This window comes from Camelus bactrianus, chromosome 3, assembly GCF_048773025.1.
Source record: "Camelus bactrianus isolate YW-2024 breed Bactrian camel chromosome 3, ASM4877302v1, whole genome shotgun sequence".
Classification (NCBI taxonomy): Eukaryota; Metazoa; Chordata; class Mammalia; order Artiodactyla; family Camelidae; genus Camelus; species Camelus bactrianus.
Window position 1 is genome coordinate 43,702,773 of NC_133541.1, and position 19,564 is coordinate 43,722,336.

General features: G+C 36.3%; 1 long non-coding RNA gene across 2 annotated transcripts in view; it reads left to right on the plus strand.

The window, feature by feature from the left end:
* LOC123615190 (uncharacterized) overlaps positions 1-19,564 on the plus strand; it is a 202,162-nt gene that overhangs the window by 56,700 nt on the left and 125,898 nt on the right. The window lies entirely within an intron of this gene.

The window sequence follows — 19,564 nt, forward strand, 5'->3', positions numbered from 1 at the left end:
TTTTTTTTTTTGGAGGGTATTATATATTATACACACAAAGCAACCCACATTAAAAATTTATATATATATATACATAAATAATATGCATAAAGTTAATTGATTTTAACCAACAATCACCCACATTTCCATCATTTAGCTTAAATAATAAAACATTACCAGTAACTTCGAAGTATCCTATGTGCCCTTTCCCAAACATATTCTATATCCTTCATCCCTAGAGGAAACCAATATCCTGAATTTTGTTTTAACTACAGTGCTTGCTTTTTTGCACACACACGTGTGTCTGTGTGCATGAGTGTATGTGTATTTGCATGTAGTGGTTTAATTTTGCCTGTTTTGTTATAACAGGGACAGTCCTCATCTACTACTTACCAACCTCACTTTTCCACATTATATTTTCGACAGTTGCTGTGGTTTGTTTCACTGTTGGGTGTGTTCAAATATATAAATAATTCTACAACTCACTTATCTATCCATTATTGATGAGCAGTTGCGTTGTTTCCTGTTTTTATGATTACAAGCAATGATTCTATATATAACTTACATCCATTAATGCATATACAATACACCTGAGAACAATTGCTAGCTTGTAAGATACATCTCCATTTTTAGAAAGTAATGCTGTATTATTTTCAAAAGTTGTGTATTAGTTAAACTAATACACAGTTCTGCCAGTAGTTTTGAGTATTCTCATTGCTCCACATTGTTGCTTGATAATTTTTGTATTTTCAAACTTTATTTTGCTATGAATGTGGGTGTGATGAATTTCCTTCAATTTTTACTTTCCCAATCATTAAGAAGATGAAGCATTTTTTCATGTTTATTTGCCATTTATATTTCCTCTTCAGTGAAAATCCATCCATGTATTTGTTCCATCTTCTATTAGATTATCTTATTTATTCACAGGAATTCTTTGTATATGATACGGATTATTATTCTTGGGTATGTATGTTGAACAGAAGTCTATTGAAGTTCCAATGTGCATACCAGTTTAGAGCTATTATATATTCCTGGTAAACTGATTATTTTATCTCTAGTAATGTTTCTGCTTAAATGCCCTTCTGAGCTATTAAAATATTTTAATATTTTAAATCTTTAATTATTTGGGGGTAGTTATTTTGTTTAACATCCTAAGAAATTTTTCTTTTTCTACAACTACTGCTCTTTTCCTAATAGCTTATCCTTATTACTGATCAGTTATCCTTTTAATTTTCATTGAAACTATAAATTTAGAGTTTTCAAAAAATTATCCCTTGCTTTTCAGTCAAATCTTTCTAAATACTCAATATGGTCTTTTAATTCAGGGTGCTGATTCTTCTTTATTGTGGGGTTATTTTCTACTTCTTATGTCTATAAAAAGGACAGCCTAGATTGATCAGTATATTAGACCAGATGGGCTAGTTGATAACATACATGTCAGTAACACACACAGTAAAATAAATTTTTTGCCTATATGAAGGAAGTACTTGGCAGATGGCCAAGCAGTTCTCTGATCTATGACTATACCATGTAAGAAAATATATATGTACATGTATAGAAAGGTAGGTCTCTTCATTGAGGCCTATGGATACATTCAATCAAGAGGTCAGCCCAGATTCAAGAGGAGGAAAACAGAGTACAGGTTTTCATGGGAGGAAAACAGGCACTTGTCTGTGTACAAAAACTGCCACGATCTTCTGCCCATTTTTGGATTGGGTTGTTTATTTTTTTAACAAGCAATTCTCCAAGGAAGACATACAAATGATCAAAAAGCACATGAAAAAATACTCAATATCACTAATTATCAGAGAAATGCAAATCAAAACTACAATGAGGTATCACCTCACACCAGTCAGAATGGCCGTCATTCAAAAATCCACAAATGACAAATGCTGGAGAGGCTGTGGAGAAAGGGGAACCCTCCTACACTGCTGGTGGGAATGCAGTTTGGTGCAGCCACTGTGGAAAACAGTGTGGAGATTCCTCAAAAGACTAGGAATAGACTTACCATATGACCCAGGAATCCCACTCCTGGGCTTGTATCCAGAAGGAAATCTACTTCAGGATGACACCTGCACCCTAATGTTCATAGCAGCACTATTTACAATAGCCAAAACATGGAAACAGCCTAAATGTCCATCAACAGGTGACTGGATAAAGAAGAGGTGGTATATTTATACAATGGAATACTACTCAGCCATAAAAACCAACAACATAATGCCATTTGCAGCAACATGGATGCTCCTGGAGAATGTCATTCTAAGTGAAGTAAGCCAGAAAGAGAAAGAAAAATACCATATGAGAGCGCTCATATGTGGAATCTAAAAAACAAAAACAAAAACAAACAAACAAACAAAAAACAAAGCATAAATACAGGACAGAAATAGACTCACAGAGAATACAGACTTGTGGTTTCCAGGGGGGTGGAGGGTGGGAAGGGATAGACTGGGATTTAAAAACAAAACAAAACAAAACAAAAAAAACCTGCCACGAGTTGCAGGCAACAGATACAGTCACAATAATACAAAACCTAGGTGAGTGGCTCCGGCTCACAGCCTCAGGGAATATACTTAGCCACATGTGTCTCAGGAGAGATGAAAGTCTTTCTGGGCTTCAGGAAATGCATGGGGCCCTGGGAGCCTCAACAAAGCTAATGTGTGTGGGAACTTTAGTTGGACATGAGCAGAGGGGAGCCTCAGGTTTCACCCTGGGGTGCTTGGTGCTTAGCAAAATCACAAGCAGGAGGTCAGACTAGTTTGACCTATTTCCCAGCAGGCTTGGCTAAAGCAAAACTATCAACTCTAGAGAAACTATCTTTGTGTATATAGGTCCTTTACACTTTGGAGGGAGTGTTATTTGCTGCTTTTATTTGCTAAGTTGTCTTAGCTCCAAGTGTAACACAGAGAAGTTAGATGCTTTAACTTTCTGGCTCTAGGCTGGCAGTGCCAGGTGGCTACCCGGAACTGTTACGCACTTGGCCTGGGAAAGAACTGTGGAAGTACTAGCTTGGGATACATGGAGCTTGCCCTACACTCGCAAGAGATGCTGTCTTCCCCCGGAAACATGGTCTCAAGTTGGCTCAAAGCTAGCCAGCTATGTTTGAGTGAGAGAATGTCTCTAGAAAGTAGATTTGTCAGGACTGAACAGTTCATAGCAAGAGACGGTAGAAACAGCCACTGCAGCATAGAACTACTCAAAAGCCTGAGTACCATGTCAACTGAGTAAAGCCCACATTCAGTTTACAGAACCGAAAGGTGAGATAGAAATTAAGAAATTGTGAGTCTATTGTGTATCAAAGAACAGCACCTCAAATAAGATCCAGTATGGGCCCACTAGTTTTGCAAATGCAAAAAGAAGTCTGGAATGTTTCAGATTCCATGCTCTGAAGAAGGCAATATGGTTGACTTTCTTCTTCAAATGTGTTAAATGCATACTGTCAAAATTAACTTGTTGTTAGATTTCTTCTTGTTTGTTTTAAGATCATATCATGGGTTCTGTAAAAGGGGTACCGATTTTTTTTTGGCATGCTGGTGAAGCTAAAACCAGGATTTTCTCTGTTAATCTGCTTCAGTGGTAAATCCATTGGGTGTCTTGTTCTGTAGTCAGGCAACGCTTAGTACTGCCATATTTAAGATGTAATTTGGCCTGAAATAACTGCTTGTGGTAGTGGAATGTGGTTTGTTTTGTTTTCTTTTGTTTTAGTGGTGAATGGGGTCAGGACCATGATAATCTTGTGTGTAGGTACTTGACATATTTCTTTTGCACATGGGCAGATACACATGTATTTTCATATGTCCTTTTTTATGTGAAAGGTAGCATACTCATGTAGGCAATAATTTTTTCACTGAACAATATGTCTAAAAATCACTCCATTTCAGTTCATAGATATATTCCTTCTTATTTTTTTCCCATAAAGCCAAGTATTATTCCATTGTGTGGTTATACATACTTAATTCCAACAGTCTCTTATACATAGGCATGTACGTTGTTTCCAATTTTTTTTCAATTATAAACACTGCTGTAATAAATAACCTTATGCATGTGCATTTTTGTATCATTGGAAGTAATTAGGTTGCTAAGACAAAAAGGTTAATTAATAATTATATTAGATATGGCCAGATTTCTAACCAGCAGGGTTATACCAATTTGCTTTCTCATCAGCAACATATGATAGTGTCTGTTTCCCCATAACCTCACCAACATAATGTATTATATTTTTGAAATTTTTGCCAGTGTAATAGAAAGATACAGTATGTGTTACTTTAATGTGTATTTTTAAAATTCTGAGTGAATTTAAATTTTTTTTATATACTTGAGGGCCACCTTTATCTTTTTTTTTTGTAAATTGTCTGTTCACGGCTTTTCCCCATTTGGGGGAATTTGTCTCTCAATTTATAAGAGTTCTTCAGTTTTCCCAAGACCACGAATTAAAAATCTTACCTTTACCCCATTGATTTTTTGATACTACCTTTGTCATATGTTAAATTTGTATATGAATTTGAGTCTGATTTTGGGCAATGTATTCCATTGACTCATTTGGCTGTTCATATCATTACAATGCCATTTAATTATTAGGCTTTTCTACTAGGGCTAATAAATCTTTGTAGTTTAACTTTTTTTTTTTTAATGTTTTCACGGTTATTTTTGAATGTTTGTTTTTACATAGGAAACCTAGAATCAACTTCTCTAACTCCATAAAATAATTTGCTAATATTTTCATTGGGATTGCACTGCCTTCAAAATTAATTGAGGAACAATTGACATCTTTAATATTGAACTGTGCTATCCAAGAATAAGGAGTATCTTCAGGTTTGTTTAAGTCTACTTTAGTCTTTCAGGATCTTTTTACATTTTCCTTAATTTTGCATATTTCTCCTACAATTTATTGCTAGGTATATAATCTTCTGTGTTGCTCTCATGTATGGGCTTACTCTATCATTATGGCTATTGTTTGTATATATGAAGGCTATTGAACTTGAAATGTGTATTTTTACCCTGCTATTTCACTGAACTCTTTCATTTGAATTGATTTATTACTGACTCTTTTGAGTTTTCTCAGTATACCATCATGTTGTCCTCAGATAGTACTTAACCTCTTTATTTCCTTTGGATCATTCTTACTCTGTTGTCTAAGTTGACCTATTTCAAATATTTATAAAAACTGTGATAGTGCTTGGTGTCAGTAAATGCTTGTAGCAATAAGCATTTTCAATTTTTTTGGTGTAAATGTAAATTAATTACAAATAGTAGAGGATAATTACCACTGATCAAGAGGCTTAAAAGACCATCATGCCATTTATTCATTAATTTCATTTCTTGGAGTTTGTCTGGCTAATCTCATTTAACCTGGTATCTCAGATGCATTTGACTACAGAATTTGTTTTTCAAGTAATACGTATTTCACAAAACACACTTTATGAAAAGTTGCCTTAATGAGAATTTGATGACATGGGAAGTTGTGCGTGCTATTTGTTAAACTGAAAAGGCAGAATACAAAAGAGCAATATTGTCCTACTACTTGAGAACACGTTTATGTATGGACATGCATAAGCAAATTCATAAAAATGTTAGCTGACTACTTACTATACTTGTAACATTTAAATGTTATGTAACATTTAAATTTTTATATTAGTTACTTTGTAATTTATGAATATATTTTTTTCTACCAAAATACATATTTTTTTGGATTGGACACAATTTAAGAATTACATTAAGATATATTTTTCAGAATTTTCCAAAATTTATAAAATAAGCAAGTATTCCTTATTGGAGGATGAGAGAGAGAAGAGATTGGTTAGAGAAAGTCCCGAGACTGTTTGAGGATGAAATTATTTTTCAAACACTGAAAATGACAAAGTGGAAACTTGCTATCTAAATAAGCAGGCAGAGTCTAATTGTAATTAATTAAACTATGTGACTTAAGAAAATTCTGACAACAAATGACATTGTCTTAATGAAAAAGGTAAGCCTTTATCTTTGTATTAACTTACCTTCTGTTAATTAAGTTTTTGGCATTTTTAAAATGGCACCTTGACACACAGAAACTCAGGTTTTCTTTTTGATTGCAGCACTAAGAACATGACATATAAAGCCAATTTAAGTAAGGGTTTGTTGTAAGTTTAATCCTTCATTTATGAAAGCAGCAGTAATGATGCGAAAGTAAGTTGCAAATAGAAAAATTCTCCAGGGCTCCTACGTGAGAAAAATTCAGAGGAGCAGCATTTTTAGCACAGCATTTCAGGTCACAAGAAAGGCCTGTACTTTACTGCTCGGGGACATTTGCATAAATCTCTCAGCTCATAATGTTTGACTTTATAGTGGTAAAAAAGTTACATATCCTAAAAACTCATTTTCCGTAGAAAAACATTTTTGCAATTCTCGTCCATTGTTTTAAATATGGTACCTATTTAAACAGTAACTTTCTGTATATGAACCAGGAGTTTTTGTTAAGTTCTGGTACTTCTATGTTATTTCTTAGAGACATAGAGGAGGAGGAGGAGGAGGATGATGATGAAATATTGTTGATGAAATTTGATTGAGGTCTCCCATGTGCTGTATAGTTTTTTCATGGCTTTACATGTATTAACTTATTGAATCTTCACAAAGTTCTTATGAGGAAGGAGGTATTAACATCTGAGCTTCACTGAGAAGAAAACTGAGGTAAGGAGAGAATAATTTGTCCAGGGTCATACAGCGAGGAAGTGGCAGAGCCCAAGCCTCAGTTCTTAACCTGAGTCTCATGTAAGGAAGAATACATGCCCCCCTGAATATCATGGAACTACAGAACTGCCTTTAATACAAAGGGGATTTTTATTTTTATAAAATGAGAAAAATAGAAATGAAGTGCAAGTAATTTTAGCAGGATGTGTCTACTAAGGCTTTGATCTTTGTCCAGGGTATGCTTTAGTTTATAAACTATTTGAAATGTATCTGAAAAGACATGCACATGATACATAATACATGTAAGTACATATTAACCCATAGTAATTATAGTCACCAGTGAAATAGTAATGTATCATTAATTAAAACACATTATGTGCTATGGATATGTAAAGATTCTTTGCTTGTGATCGTAATTACTAGAACTCATTTTTTGCTTTATAATATCTGTTATTAACAAACATATATATATAATTATATATATATAATTAATTAAGGTCCTAAGGCTTAAAAAGTAGATAGCTCTTCAATTTGTTAGGTGTGTCTGGATTTACAAATAGCAAGAAAAAGAGCAATGCAAAGTAGTACCTTTGAAGCCCCAGACAGATTTGAGATGAATATGAATATCTGATAAAGAGGATGCCTAGAAGCATTTAGAGAAAGTTTTGTAGAACTTACAGATTTTGACTTTGCCTTGAAGCCCTAGAGGCGGGACCATGAAGGAAGAGAACACGTTTATAAAGAATTGTATGGCAAGGTGGTAGCGGTAGGAATGTGCAAGGAATTGTAAAATTTTACACAAATATGGTGATCTGGAGAATGGTTGGGGCCGGTTGTGCAGTAACTTAGTCAAGGAGTTAGTATCTGCTCAGAGGGTTGATGTGTGTACTAGGTATAGAGCAAAATTCAGCTGATGTCTTTTTATCTACCACAGTATAATCAATTAGACAGTGGTACCATGTCCTAACTGATGATCTTGCTTCTCTCTTAGATTTGGAATCTCTGTTCTTCTCCACCCTGTTCTGAAGTTCTGTGAATACTCTATGATGTCTCTCAGAACTTGCTTTCCATTTACACTGTTACTTTGCTAGCATGTTTCGCTAGTGTCTTGAAACTCTGTAGATCATACAAACCTCCTCCTGAGTCCAAGTATATTCTTTAGGACTCTAAGTGAGTTAGCTTAAGTCAAAAAGCAAAGTTGGCTGGCATATGTAACTAACCTAGTAAGAAAGGAGAGGGGTGAAATTTGCCTCAGGGACAACTGAGGATTTGCGGGCTGTCAAATCTCATTTCCAGCTCAAATTCTCTCTCTCTGTGGCTCCATTCTCCCTTTTTACACACAGACTTTCTCTAAGAGAAGTGATCTCAGGCTGCGCCATAGTCACATTCCTCCAGTCTAGTGAGCTAAGAGAAAAGAGACTCTTTCCTGCCAGTTTTAGTGAGAAAATAACCTAAGCGTTGTGACGGACTCTCCTTTCGTCAAGACAACATCTACATGGAAACTTCTGTAACGGGGGAATAGAGTACTGGAATAGGGCTTTCATCAGAGCCTGTCAGTGGGTAAGGAGTAGTAAAAAAAAAAAAAAAATCAAAATACAGAAGTACATTTCTGACAGGGCAAAAAATTAATAAATGCCCACTGCCTTCTCTAACCTCTGAGTAGTAGTCTGTAAATATATTTTCAGCGTGGTGCGTCTGTATTCATACTGAAGTAGTCTTCCCAGCATTGCCATTTGTCTTCAGTGATTGTCCTACAATGTCTTCTCTAATGATAGTCAACTTGTTAGTTAAACCTATTTGTTTTAGGTTCAAAACCTGGCTTTCTGATTTATTAGCTTGGTGATCTTAGGCAATTTATTCTAACAGTACATTTTCTCATCTCTAAACAAGGGATACTAATTGTGCCAACCTCATGAGTTGATTGGGCAGATTAAATTTCATAGGAAATACATTAAAAGCACTTTGCATAGGGACTGTCACACAGTAGATAATAACGATTTGTAGACAGAATGGATGGATAAAGTTATAAAATATCTGAGACAAAATTTCTAATTCTCATTTATTCTGTGCTTTCTCATACAAGTCTCTTCACTTAGAAGTCCGTATTTTCTTGTTTTTTTCCATGTCTATCAGTTTCAATATCTAACATTTATTTTGCCAACTCTGACTTTATTTTTTAATTGCTTCATTTTGTATCCTGGTCTCTAAACCACCTGACAGAAGGCTTTGCATTCATCTAAATAAATAATATATCAAAACTAATTATATTTTTATGTCCTTTTAACACAATGAAAAATATTTACTTTTTTTTTTTCATTCAAGGGTAGGATTTGACACTTGAATCCTGTATTTACCTATATATTCAGATTTCCATCCCTTATGCTTCGGTGTGATTACTTACAGCCCCAAAATTGCATATTAAAAAAAACAAAACAATGATTAGGTAGCAAAACCTAATCTCCTTTTCGAAGGTTATGAATACAATAAGGCTGGCAAAAATCATGACAAGCTCCTTAATAATAATTTTTGAAAGCATTCATTTTGCTGTCTCCACAGTTAGGGGATATAATTTTTCTCAGAAAGTCTGCTTTTTTTTCTTGATATCCATAGTGTAATGGCTATGGGCACTTTAAAAATAACATCAAGGTCTTTGACCAGCAATAGAAAATTCCCGCCTTCAACTGTTTGCTTTAGGAATTGTTAGCAACTTTCTGGCTTGTTCACTGGATGCTGTTGAAAGATTTCATGAAATATGCTTGTTGGAAGATCCTGCTCACTTGAAGTGAAACTAAGGCCACCAAGCCCAATAGCCTTAGGATGCTCTTAGGATAGGCAGCCAGTGACCGTTCCAGGAGCCTCCTGTTGCTTCTGCGTTCCAGTCAAAGACTGGCGGTGATTTCTAGGCACAGCGAGCTCAGTAGCATTGTGTTTGGTACCAGAGGTCAGGAATGGTGGTGGTCATGGAAGGAAAGAATGTGGGGATGAGGACATGGGAGGTTCTCAACTCTTGAAATAGAATTAAATAATGTTAAATGACATACTATATGAAAAAATGGTCCAAAGGCACTAACATACCATATAAATTCCCATTACTGTGTTTCTGGAAAAGCAGGAAAGACTTTGGAGTAGGGGCTAAGCTTGAAAACTCCTAGGATGGAAGGAGTAGTTAAAGGAGGCAGGGGATTTCAGTAAAACTACTGCCAACAAGTATCTGACTTGCTCAGATCCTTGCCATTACGTAAAACCTTCTTTGTGTCTTTTTACCATTTTTAAAGTTTATTTTGTCTGATGTGACTATAGCTACCCCCTGCTTTTTCTTTTCTTTTCTTTTTTTTCTGGTTACCATTTGCTTGAAATTTTTCTTTCTATCCTTTCACTCTCAGCCTATGTATGTCTTTTTAAGATTAAATTGAATCATTTTAGGAAGCATACCATTGGATCTAATTTTTACATCAAGCTATTCTCTCATAACTGGGGAATTTAATCTGTTTATGCTTAAAGTAATTTTTGGTAAGTAAGGATGTACGTTGCCATTTTACTGATTGTTTTCTTGGTTTTTTTGATCTATTGATTTTTGTTTTATCCTGCTGTTTGTGTGTGTGTGTGTTCTGAGGTCTTGTTACCATAAGACAGTGTGCTTTGAATTTTTTTTATCATATTCTTTTGTGTAATTAGTACAGGTTTTACCCTTGTGGTTACCATGAGGCTTACATAAAACATCTTCAGCTATAACACCCTATGTTAACTTCTGTAGAACTCCAAGTCTTACAATTTTACTTCTCTTCCCCCTCACATTTTAGGTTATTGATGTTAAAATTTACATAGTTTTTAATATTGTGTTACTAATAACAGATTTATGTAGTAATGGTTATTTTTTTATTACATTCCTTTTAACTTTTAAACTAGAGATGTATGTGAATCATGCACCATTTACCTACTTTGATTCCATATTTACCATTGCTAGTGAGTTTTACATGGCCTTATGTTTTTATGATATTAACTAGGGTCCTTTTATTTCTACTCAACTCCCATTAGCATCTCTTGTGAGGCAGGTCTATTAGTGATGAACTCCCTCAAACAAATTTTGTTTCTTTGGGAAAGTCTATATCCCTCCTTCATTTCTGAAGGATAGCTTTGCCAGGTATAGTATTCCTGGTGACACACTTTTCATCAATATTTTGAATATGCCATACCATTTTCTTCTGGCTGATAAACTTTCTGATGAGAAAGTGGCTGATAGTCTTATGGGGGCTCCCTTATATAAAACTTTGCTCTTGATGCTTGAAAACTTTTTGTGTTTGAGATTTGACAGTTTAATTATCATGTTTCTAAGTGTAGTTCTATGTGGTTTCAACCTATTTGGGATTCTTTAGACCTCTTGGATCTGGATGTCTAACCTCTCCCCATGTCTGGGAAGTTGTCAGCCATCATTGCTTTAAGTGTTTTTCGTCTCTTTCTCTTCCCCTTGTGAATTTCCTATAATGAGACTTTTCATTGTGTCCCATGAATCCTATAGGCTTTCTTTTTTTAAAAAACCTTTTTTTATTGAGTTATAGTCATCTTACAATATTGTGTCAAATTCCAGTGTAGAGCACAATTTTTCAGTTATACATGAACATACATATATTGATTGTCACTTTTTTTTCGCAGTGAGTTACCACAAGATCTTATATATATTTCCCTGTGCTATACAGTATAATCTTGTTTATCTATTCTGCATATGCCTGTCAGTCTCTACAAATTTTGAAATCCCAGTCTATCCCTTCCCACCCTCCTCTCCCTTGGCAACCACAAGTTTGTATTCTATGTCTATGAGTCTGTTTCTGTTTTGTATTTGTATTCTTTTTTTGTTTTTTAAGATTCCACATATGAGCGATCTCATACGGTATTTTTCTTTCTCTTTCTGGCTTACTTCACTTAGAATGACATTCTCCAGGGACATCCATGTTGCTGCAAATGGCGTTATGTTGTCGTTTTTTTTATTGCTGAATAGTATTCCATTGTATAAATATGCCACCTCTTCTTTATCCAGTCATCTGTTGATGGACATTTAGGCTGTCTCCGTGTCTTGGCTATTGTAAATAGTGCTGCTGTGAACCTTGGGGTGCAGGTGTCATCCTGAAGTAGGGTTCCTTCTGGATATAAGCCCAGGAGCGGGATTCCTGGGTCATATGGTAAGTCTATTCCTAGTCTTTTGAGGAATCTCCACACTGTTTTCCAAAGTGGCTGCACCAAACTGCATTCCCACCAGCAGTGAAGGGGGGTTCCCTTTTCTCCACAGCCAAGAGGGCATTTGTCACATAGGCTTTCTTCACTCTTTCTCATTCCTTTTTCTTTTTGATTCTCTGACTGGATAATTTCAGTCACTGATTCTTTTTTTCCAATGATTGAGTCTGCTTTTGAAACTCTCTACTGAATTTTTAGGTCAGTGATTTCTTCCTGGCCCTTCCTATGAGATGGGGCTGGAGACCATGCTCTATAACTGGTGGGCTCTAACTCTGGCTCCTGCCTAGGTGGGACTGGGAGGGCGCACTTCAGGACTGGCAAGAGTCCTCATTTGGGGGACCTGTACACCCACTGAGTTCCTTGGTCAGACTCTGCCCCTGATGTGGTTCTGCAGATGATCAAAGCTATTGGTTAGGACTACGACTTGAACTCCTCAGATAGGAACTCCATCTGCCATAATTCAAGTGCTGGTTGTTTGAAGCCTCTACCTGATTCTCAGTCTCTCAGATTTGAAGTGGTTGAACACTGAAGATTCCTCTGCTGTCTCTGTGTGGTGAAACCAGAATAGGGGCTCCTGTGACGTGAATCACAAGGCTGAGGTGGGGAGCTGGGTGTCGCCCCTGGGCTCTTTTCCCACTGGAAGAACTGTAGACTCAGGGGAGACCTCTTGGCATGGTGCTGTCCTGGTCTGGGAAAGGGGCAATACAGTCAGGGTTTAGCCATTCCTCTTACCCTGTGAATACAGTCTGTCTGGTCTCTGTGGTATGTGGGGTGCTTCAGCCTCACTGTCATGTGTTCTAGGATACTCTTTAAGTGCTGTATTGTCCATGAATAGTTGTTAGTTGTTCTTATGAGGGGGAGTTAAGTCAGGAAGGACCTGTGTTGCCATTTTGATGACATCACTCTCCAAGTTCTTTAAATCAAACAATATAGGTGCTACTGTGAGTGGAATTTGTGCATGTAATTAAAGACCATAATCATTCTACTAAGTAAATCAAAAGGGAAATTATCCTCAATGTGCCTGATTAGTCGGAAAATCCTTAAAACAGATCTTGAGTCTTTCTTGAGTCTTCCTTTAGTATAGAGAGACTCTCAACTGTGAACAAAAAAGTTTCAGCTTGTGCCCTATAGGTCACAGACTGCTTGTGCCCTTCTCTGCCTGCGGCCTGCTCTCTGGATTTCACTTGCTTAGTCAGGTCCCCAGATATGAGTAAGCACATTATTTTTAATGAATTCCATAACAGATATATCCTATCTATATTTATACATATCTTTCTATATATAGATATATAATATCTCCTACTGGTTTTGCTTGTTTGGTTGAACCCTGAATGATATACTTAGTAAAAATAAATAGAAGGGTTTTTTTTTTCTGTTAAGATAGCAAATTGTCATTTGATCCAGTAATCCAATCATATCTTAGCAATCAACTTAAATCAATTTCCAAATAGTTAATTTGTTTTGTATACACTTAGCCAGAAGTTTTATAAAATTCAAATCAATTAACTCTAGTGAAGTAGAAATTTGTTTCATGATGAATGTTCTAAGAAGGAGAGAGTTTATGAATATATTATCCTTTTTCCTCAAAAAGAATGAGCTTAAAGAAGAGTAGCATATGTCTTTTGAGAAAATGTTTGTGAAGTCAATATTCTTTCATAATCAAGGTCAGACCCAACAAAAGAAGCCAATCAAACTTACTTTCACCTTAGGTATGGCCCTAAAGCCCCTTTTCAGATCTGTCAGAAGGAGTAGTCTACATTTATAGTCTCTGTTTCTTCATTTTTCATTAACTACTCAGCCATTAAGATTTGGCTTTAATTCTTAAAACTGCAAAATTGGTTCTAACTTCTTGACATTAAATTTAATGGTCCCTTTACTCAACCTCTTAACATGATTCCATAATACTTGATCTCTCCTTTCTTCTGGAAGACGTCTCTTTCCATTGGCATCCTTGATGTCAGAACCTTCTGGTTTTCTACTATTTCCAGATTGCTCTTTCTCTGACCATTTTACTGGTTCATCAACTTCTGGCTAGACTTCATGTTCTCAAGGTTCAGTCCCAGTTTTACTTACCTTTTTTATATTCTCTTCTTGGGAATGTTACTCCACATGCAAGGCTTCTGTAACCAACCAGAGCCAATAAATTTTAAATGTATACTACCATTTCAAATCTGACCTTTGTATCCAGCTGCTTCATTACCTCTATATAGGTATCTCAAAAAGCAACTTTAAGGCAAAGAGTCCAAAATTTAACTAATGATCTTTCCTCAAACTTTCCTTCTTCCAGCACTCCCCACTGTAGTCAAGAACATCATTATCCATTTGTACAAGTTAAAAATCTGAGAGTATTCCTCATACATCCTTACACTTCACGTCTTCCTTCCCAGCCCTGCTGTCATACTTATCACAATGTCCTGCTAATTTTGCCATCTGGAATCTGACTTCTCCTCTGTGTGTCCTCCACTCCAATCAAATTCAATCCACCTTCATCTCAAAACTACACTGTAGAAGCCCCCTAATGAGTCGCCCTGCAACCACTCTTGCTCAACATGTTCCATTCATTTTTCATAATGTATGCAAAAAATATGTATTTTTTCAAATCCTGTATCTCATCCTGTTACTTTAATGCTTAAAAACCTTTTAGTGGCTTCTCAGTTATCTGTATCTTCATCATTTCTTGCCATTCTTTCTAAATATATCTGTCCCAACAAGACATCTTTTTTTTTTTTTTTCATTTCCCACGTCGAGGATTACACATGTCTGCCCCACCATCTCTAAACAGCACCTTCACTTAGTTAACTTATGCTTTATTTGGATTGTAGCTCAAATGACATTCCTCAGGGAAGAACTTCCTTATGTCCATGATCAGATTTTCCTGTTAGAAACCCCTCAAGCATCCTACAGTTCTCTTTAATAATGCTTGTATCTGTGTGCTTCATGAGAAACTGAGGCGTTTTTCACCATTGTATTTTCCAAGTGGTCGAACAGGCCCAACATGTGGTAGACACTCAAAAAATACTTAAGGAACAACTAAGTGAACGAATGATGTGTGAAGCATCATTACAGCATCCTAGACAGTTTCTGCTAAAGTTATGTGTTGGAATGTGACGAGAATTTGAGCATAACCTTGTGATTTCCATACTTATTCTCTCTTAATTATATTTACTTGCATTTGCACAGTTTCTAAATCACAAGCTGATTTTTTTTAACTACTAGGATTTAAAATTCAGCCCATGATGTGAAAAATCAAGCTGTGCTCTCTCTACTTAGTGTCATCACCAAACCACAAATTCTGCAATTAGAAGCACAACTTTGTAGGTGAGGCATGAGAATATCCAACTTGTTTATCCATAGCTTTATTGCCTCTATAGATCTTTTGGGAGTAAAAAACATTCTTTGCATTTATAAGTGACACACACACACACACACACACACAAAACACAGCAAATAGAAAGAAGAAAAATGTTCTGTCTTGGCATGACTCATAGTTAGACCTAGAGTTTACAAAACTGTCAGGCAAGATTTTTAATTACCTTTTCCAAGTTTATTTTTATTTTGACTATCTGATGAATGCCAGTCAACAACTGCTAATTAACTTACCTTCTAAAATAAAATCTTGATATATATAAACTCTTCAGTATCCTGGGATTTTAGGGCTGTTGTACCAATAAGCAAAAGATAGAGACTGAAAGTAACTTGCATTATACATAAGAGGAATGATATTTTTGGACAATAAGATCCTAAATACAATTAAAAAAAAAAACCAAACCCTTTATCCTATTCTTCTTCTCCAGGTTCCTGGAATTTCAGTCATCAACTGGTTAGGCCATAAGATATATTTTTTACTGGATAAAGTCAATAGAAGTATTCAAAGAGCTGAATGTGTCCCTGGAAATTCCAGGTGTTGCAGTGATTAAAAAAAAGTCCAGCCCTGTCAAAATACTATGGAGTCCTAGGCCTGAGTTTTGACACCATGTTGATATCACTCTGATGCCAGCACAAAGAGCTTAAGAATTTTCAATTTATCTTCTTCCCTTTGTCTCCTTCATTCTGCCCTCAGTAAGATTCAGGCAACTGGGAAAAAAATGTCTCAAGTAGCCTGACAGCATCCTTCTGACATTTGAGTCTGACTTCTTAGCCTCTTAGAACCATTGTATATACTTCTGTACAGCAGAATTCCAGCAGGAGTATGACGTTTTTTGGTAGGAACAAGTCACGTGCTATTGGAGAGCGCGAGGTGGTTGGAGAGAGAGGTAGACAGAGAAGGGTGTTTGACAGAGCAGTCGGAGAGCTAAGTATTTGGCCTGGAAAGAGGCCAGCTGTGGGTCGTCTTTGTAGGGGGCTTACACAGTGGGAGTCAGGAAGGAAAACTGGGCCCCTGTGGAAATCTTTTAAGTCTGGCATCTAGCGTTTAGGAATACCTCACAGCTGAAGGCATAATCTGGTTTTCTGCTCTACCCAGCCCAGAAACAAGAGTCTTTACATCTCCCTAGGCTACTGAATGGGTTTTATCACCAAGAAGCACATAGCGCTGCTACTGTTCTGCCAAGCTAAGGGCATTCCTTGTAAAACAAGTGTAGACAGGTAATCAGGACACAGACTCCCTTCTGGGATTGAGTTTGGAGGAGGCAAGTAGACAGGAAGGTACTGAAGTCTAAAAAATTAACTGATATATAGATATATATCCTTTATCATCTGGTTTGATTTTTACATAAATTTATGTGTTGATCCTAAAAGAGCTCCATTGGAATTTTTTCAACAGGAAGTGCCTCTTTCAGAGCAAATACTGTCACCATCACCTCAGGGGTAACTGTATAGCAATAACGGGGTGCTGTCTCAGAAATTTCCAGATTAAGTTACTTTTAAAATCAACCTGTAAAATATCCTAGGGATATTCACAAATGACTACATTTATTGACAGTTACCTATAGTCATAATCAGGTATTGGACTTCATTTTTCTTGCCAAGTAAGTATTAAGGCTCCATGTAAGCCTGGGAGAGGCACCAAGAGGGGCTCAGTAACACTTGTTTGGTGGTTGCATTGAACCAGCCTTGTCTGCATACTGCAAAGATTGAACCTCTACTCAAAAAAAAAAAAAAAAAGAAAGAAAAAAGAAAAATGCGCAGAACTAGTCAAACAATTGCTTACTTATATTGACTGATTTTAAATGATCAGTTTGATTAAGCAGTTCATTTGTCACCAGCTGTACTGGTGTTGGGCTCAGACAGTTTAATTGAAATTCAAATTCTGACCACCAGCTATGGGGCAAAATCAAAAGCACAGTACAGTTGAAGTTTACCAGTTAGACATCTGGGATTATGCTCTTCTCTGATGCATAATAATGAAAGTGCATATAATATAACTCATCCCAAAATTCGTAAGATAAAATAGTTTTCATAAAGACCAGAATGTCCTTCTGTGTGTGTACTTCACTTTTATAGAATACAAGTGGCTTATGGCTCATACTTGAGGACAGTGGCTAGTGGTTCGTCACAAAAATAAGAATTCTGACCCACTGACTTAAAGAGAACATCAGGTCAGAGATGACTTCAGTAACCTGGATATGTTTTGATGACAGATTTTGTTTTCTATTTCTCAGTTGATTCACTGTACTTGTTTGTTTTATGCCACACGTTGTCCTTGTGGAGCTGGGCTATTACTAGGATTTCCTTAAGAACTTTGGAATCAGAATCTTTGGGGAGAATGATGGAATTAGGGAAAAGATTGATAAAGATGCATATAGAAGCACCTAGAGAAAGGGAAAAAGCAGTGTCTTGTATAAAACACTGGATGGAATTTCTCAGTGACTCCCTGTTTTGAAAGGTTTCCCAAAGTCCTGAGATGGTTTTATTTTCTTTTCTATTTGGTGAAATGATCTCGACATTATACCTAACTGAGCCATTATATAAGGCTGGGATTAAGCAAGGTCCTAAGTACACAAGGACATGCAAATCCATTTGTTAAGAAATGATCTGACTTACATAAATTACAACCATCTCATGTTCATTTAGGACACAGAAGATATGGTCAGCATTTGCTAGTCTGTCCTCAGATGTTCTAGGCAAAAGAAATGCTACTGTCGCTGAGAGGTTAATTGGTTGGTGACTAATTCTTTTATATTATACCTATTAGATTTGTATCTGTTATCTTCGCAACCCAGTGCTGAGTATGGCAGGGGATTCAATATATACAGGGATAAGATCCCTGACCTCAGAGAAGTCTAGCAGATAAGTCTTGCACACAAATAGCTATAAAGCAATTCAAGGCATGTTAAGTGCTGAAAGAAAAGTAGGATAAAGTGCCAAAGTGATTCCATAGCGGGATTTAAAAAAATCCTGGCTAATTTACTTTGGAATCAAGTCTGTTTGATACTATATATATATAATTGATGCTCTCTAAAGCTATTATTCTGCAGAATACTATTCTAGGATGTTTTGCATGTGTTGTTAACACAAGTATTTCATGTCCGAGAACATTTAGAAAATGCTAAATTGTGTATAAGCAGACCACTTCTCCTTTCTTGCTTTTTTTTTTTTTTTAAACCAGATAGCCTATTGGAAGGGATGCTTGAATAGAATACCACTAATTCCTCAGCCACCCCTCTTTCTCCCCTTCTCTCTGCCTCCCTGGTGCTCATCCTCTTCCATTTGTTCCCCCAACCCTGTGAACCCGGCATTGATTGACCCAAGTTTTTCGGGTGACTGGATGACTATGTCGAAGGGTAAATAGGCACTGCTTGCTTTGTGAAGTCACTTTGAGGTTCTAGATATGTTTTTGAATCCAGAGTGAAGCTGCACATGGTTCTTCAGGAGTTACTGAACATCCTCTAATAAACTGACACTTTGATCCTCATTTGACTCCTGTGCCTCTGCTCGATTAATGAGAACCCAGAGGAGAGCAGGAGTAATAAATTAAAATTTCAAATCATAAACAGGCTAATCAAGTTAAACAGCTTTTGCTGCAGGACTTTTTAGGTGTAGTGTTAGGATAATGCTTATTGAGAATATTGAAGGTATTTTGGTATATAGTACTTCCGAAATCAACTTGGACTAACTAGTAGAATATTCGAGAGCCCCACTGATAGCATGTGCTTAGTAAATGGTAGCTAAGTGCTAGAAACTGTTAAACATTTGTCGATACATTCTCATTTGATTCTTACAATAGACCAGCAAGATAGGCAATACTTCTTACATAATCATTTTGCAGATAATGAGTTAGTCTGAGAAGCTAAGTAACTTGCCCAAAGTTAGAAAGCACATTAAGTGGCAGAGTTGGTAATTCAAACACAGATCTTTTTCATTCCAAGATTCCTCTCCGAACCACTGCAATGTAACATGGAATATACTTGGGAAAAACGTCTGCATAAGGATACAGATCTTCTTTGGGTTACCTTTCAATTACAGGAAATTTTCATAGGGACATGGAAATGGTAGAAAAGGCTGAGAGTCGGGCTGAATTCTTGCCTTACGTTTCTTATGGATTATGACAAAAATAGAGCTCCTGCATGAAAAATAAAAAAATCTGGTGGCTGGAAAAGGATGTTGGTTCCTTTTCACCATTATTGGTACCAGGAAGTATTACCTATTCAACTGCACGGGCAAAAAATAAAATACAGAGGGGAATATTTTCACACAGATTTCCATGCTCTAGTTGAGATTAAACACAGCCACTGAGAAGATACAGCTGAACAGTGTTTTA